Raw genomic sequence first — 4471 nt, forward strand, 5'->3', positions numbered from 1 at the left:
ATCAGAGTCTTCGTGGTATAGGCTAGAACTGATGGCGGCATTCAAGAGAATCCGGAAGGTCTAAACCTTGTCTGTGGTATTCTGAGTAGGATTCAATGACTGAATGACTGTGACGTGCTTCAAACCTGTAACCTACTGGGCGTTAGTGACAGACGCAAAAGAGTGATTCTATTCCGGTAGGGGAGGGAACCACACCGATGATTGGCAGCATTGTGACAGAGTGTGTGCATTAGCTTTCACTGCGAGGATGGGAGGTAGCTGCTGACAACAGTGAAACCCTACACAAGTTTGCCATGGAAAGGAGTAAGAAGGATTGGATGAAGACAGTAGGAAAGCAGAGAGACGGAAGGGAAGGCATCTTCATGCGCTTATCTGAAGTTCCTACCAATGAATTACATAAGTATCTCTATCTTTATCCTTGTGTTATTTTCGTTCATCATCATTACCATTTGAGTTTGCCTGACTAAGATTTACAAGATGACCATAGCTTGCTTCAATACTAACAATCTCCGTGGGATCGACCCTTACTCACGTAAGGTTTATTACTTGGACGACCCAGTGCACTTGCTGGTTAGTTGTGCGAAGTTGTGTAATGCCATGGTATTGAGCGCACCAAGTTTTTGGAGCCATTACCAGGGATTATGAGAGTTGTGAAAAAGTATAGTTCACAATTTCGCGCACCACCTTTCCTCTTTCTAAAGGTTTCTCCGGCCTTAGATGCCATAAATGGTTATGGAAAAACAAAAAGCAATACTTTTACCACACCAAACTTAGAAGGTTTGCTCGTCCTCGAGCAAAAGAAGGAAGAAGAGAGTAGAAGAAGAAGAAATAGAGGAGATGGAGGGGGCTTTTATTTTCGGCCAAGGGGGAGAAGTAATGTGTAGGTTGTGTGAAAATGAAGGAGTGAAGATGGGTTTATATACGAGTGGAGAGGGGTGTATTGTTCGGCCATGTTTGGGTGGGTTTGGGAGGGAAAGTGGTTCGAATTTGAATGGTAAGGTAGGTGGGGTTTTATGAAGGATGGATGTGAGTGGTGAAGAGAATAGTAGGATTTGATAGGTGAGGGGTTTTGGGGGAAGAGGTGTTGAGGTGATTGGTGAATGGGTGAAGAAGAGAGAGAGTGGTGGGGTAGGTGGGGATCTTGTGGGGTCCACAGATCCTGGGGTGTCAAGGAAAATTCATCCCTGCACCAAGTGGTGAGCAAAATTGCTTTCTATGCCAATTCTGGCGTTAAACGCCAGGCTGGTGCCCATGTTTGGCGTTTAACGCCAGCTTCTTGCCCTTTCCTGGTGTTTAACGCCAGTCTGGTGCCCCTTTCTGGCGTTAAACGCCCAGAATGGTGCCAGACTGGGCGTTAAACGCCCATTTGCTGCCCTTACTGGCGTTTAAACGCCAGCAAGGTTTTCCTCCAGGGTGTGCTATTTTTCTTTCTGTTTTTCATTATGTTTTTGCTTTTTCAATTGATTTTGTGACTTTCCATGATCATCAACCTACAGAAAATATAAAATAACAAAGGAAAATAGATAAATATAGCATTGGGTTGCCTCCTAACAAGCACTTCTTTAATGTCAATAGCTTGACCATGGGCTCTCATGGAGCCTCACAGTTACTCAGAGCAATGTTGGAACCTTCCAACACCAAACTTAGAGTTTGAATGTGGGGGTTCAACACCAAACTTAGAAGTTGGTTGTGGCCTCCCAACACCAAACTTAGAGTTTGACTGTGAGGACTCTGTTTGACTCTGTTTGGAGAGAAGCTCTTCATGCTTTCTCTCTATGGTTACAGAGGGATATTCTTGAGCCTTAAACACAAAGGATTCTTCAATCACTTGAATGATCAATTCTCCTCTGTCAACATCAATCACAGCCTTTACTGTGGCTAGGAAGGGTCTGCCAAGGATGATGGATTCATCCATGCACTTCCCATTCTCTAGGACTATGAAATCAGCAGGGATGTAATGGTCTTCAACCTTCACCAAAACATCCTCTACAAGTCCATAAGCTTGTTTCTTAAATTGTCTGCCATCTCTAGTGAGATTTTTGCAGCTTGTACCTCAAAGATCCCTAGCTTTTCCATTACAGAGAGAGGCATGAGGTTTATGCTTGACCCTAGGTCACACAGAGCCTTCTTAAAGGTCATGGTGCCTATGGTACAAGGTATTGAGAACTTCCCAGGGTCCTGTTTCTTTTGAGGTAATTTCTACCTAGACAAGTCATCCTGTTCTTTGGTGAGCAAAGGGGGTTCATCCTGCCAAGTCTCATTACCAAATAACTTGTCATTTAGCTTCATGATTGCTCCAAGGTATTTAGCAACTTTCTCTTCAGTGACATCTTTATCCTCTTCAGAGGAAGAATACTCATCAGAGCTCATAAATGGCAGAAGTAAATCCAATGGAATCTCTATGGTCTCAGTGTGAGCCTCAGATTCCCATAGTTCCTCATTAGGGAACTCATTGGAGGCCAGTGGACGTTCATGGAGGTTTTCCTCAGTGGCGCTCACTGCCTCTTCCTCCTCTCCAAATTCGGCCATGTTGATGGCCTTGCACTCTCCTTTTGGATTCTCTTCTGTATTGCTTGGAAAAGTACTAGGAGGGAGTTCAATAATTTTCTTGCTCAGCTGTCCCACTTGTGCCTCCAAGTTTCTAATGGAGGACCTTGTTTCAGTCAAGAAACTTTGAGTGGTTTTGATTAGATTAGAGACCATGGTTGCTAAGTCAGAGTGGCTCTGCTTAGAATTCTCTATCTGTTGCTGAGAAGATGATGGAAAAGGCTTGCCATTGCTAAACCTGTTTCTTCCACCATTATTGTTGTTGAAACCTTGTTGAGGTCTCTATTGATCCTTCCAAGAGAAATTTGGATGATTTCTCCATGAAGGATTATAGGTGTTTCCATAGGGTTCTCCCATGTAATTCAACTCTTCCATTGAAGGGTTCTCAGGATCATAAGCTTCTTCTTCAGATGAAGCATCCTTAGTACTGCCTGGTGCAGCTTACATTCCAGACAGACTTTGAGAAATCATATTAACTTGCTCAGTCAATATTTTGTTCTGAGCCAGTATGGCATTCATAGTATCAATCTCAAGAACTCCTTTCTTCTGATTTGTCCCATTGTTCACAGGAATCCTTTCAGAAGTGTACATGAATTAGTTATGTGCAATCATTTCAATCAGTTCTTGAGCTTCTGTAGGCGTCTTCTTTAGATGAAGAGATCCTCCAGCAGAGTTGTCCAATGACATCTTGGACAGTTCAGACAGACCATCATAGAAGATACCTATGATGCTCCATTTAGAAAGAATGTCAGAAGGACACTTTCTGATCAATTGTTTGTATCTTTCCCAAGCTTCATAGAGGGATTCACCTTCCTTCTGTCTGAAGGTTTGGACTTCCACTCTAAGCTTACTCAATTTTTGAGGTGGAAAGAACTTTGCCAAGAAGGCATTGACTAGCTTTTCCCAAGAGTTCAGGCTTTCTTTATGTTGTGAGTCTAACCATATCCTAGCTCTGTCTCTTACAGCAAAAGGGAATAGCATAAGTCTATAGACCTCAGGGTCAACCCCATTAATCTTGTCAGTGTCACAGATTTGCAAGAATTCAGCTAAAAACTGATGAAGATCTTCCAATGGAAGTCCGTGGAACTTGCAATTCTGTTACATTAGAGAAACTAATTAAGGCTTAAGCTCAAAGTTGTTTGCTCCAATGGCAGGGATAGAGATGCTTCTCCCATAGAAGTCGGGAGTAGGTGCAGTACAGTCACCCAGCACCTTCCTTGCATTGTTGGCATTGTTGTTGTTTTCGGCTGCCATGGGTTCTTCTTCTTTGAAGATTTCTGTTAGGTCTTCTACAGAGAGTTGTGCTTTAGCTTCTCTTAGCTTTCGCTTCAAGGTCCTTCAGGTTCAGGGTCAGCCTCAACAAGAATGCTTTTGTCTTTGCTCCTGCTCATATGAAAGAGAAGAGAACAAGAAAATATGGAATCCTCTATGTCATAGTATAGAGATTCCTTGAGGTGTCTGAGGAAAAAAAATAAAAGGAAGAGGTAGAAGAATTCGAACTTATCAAGTAAGACAGAGTTCGAATTGTGCATTGAGGAGGAGTGTTAGTCCATAAATAGAAGGATGTGAGAAGAAGGGAAGAAATTTTCGAAAATAAATTAAAAAGATTTTAAAAACATTTTGAAAAATTGAAGAATGATTTTCGAAAAATATGATTGGGAAAGAAATAAATTGATTTTGAAAAAGATTTTGAAATTAGAAATCAAAAATATATGATTGAAAACTATTTTGAAAAAGATGTGATTAAAAGATATGATTGAGAAAATATGATTTCAAAAACAATTTAAAAAGATTTGATTTTAAAAACTAATGACTTGGCCAACAAGAAATATATGATTCAGACATTAAACCTTTCTCAACAAAAAAGGTAACATACTTGAAATGTTGAATCAAATCATTAATTGTTAGCAAGTATTTTTGAAAA

The 4471-nt window shown here is 41.1% G+C and overlaps 1 non-coding gene across 1 annotated transcript; it reads left to right on the forward strand.

The window, feature by feature from the left end:
* Positions 1-3292: 3292 nt before the first annotated feature.
* LOC127743685 (small nucleolar RNA R71) lies at positions 3293-3396 on the forward strand. Its single transcript, XR_008005069.1, has one exon. It is a non-coding gene; the product is annotated as a small nucleolar RNA R71 (small nucleolar RNA).
* The last annotated feature ends 1075 nt before the right edge of the window (positions 3397-4471 follow it).

The sequence above is a fragment of the Arachis duranensis genome, chromosome 10 (genome assembly GCF_000817695.3).
Source record: "Arachis duranensis cultivar V14167 chromosome 10, aradu.V14167.gnm2.J7QH, whole genome shotgun sequence".
In the NCBI taxonomy this organism is placed as follows: domain Eukaryota; kingdom Viridiplantae; phylum Streptophyta; class Magnoliopsida; order Fabales; family Fabaceae; genus Arachis; species Arachis duranensis.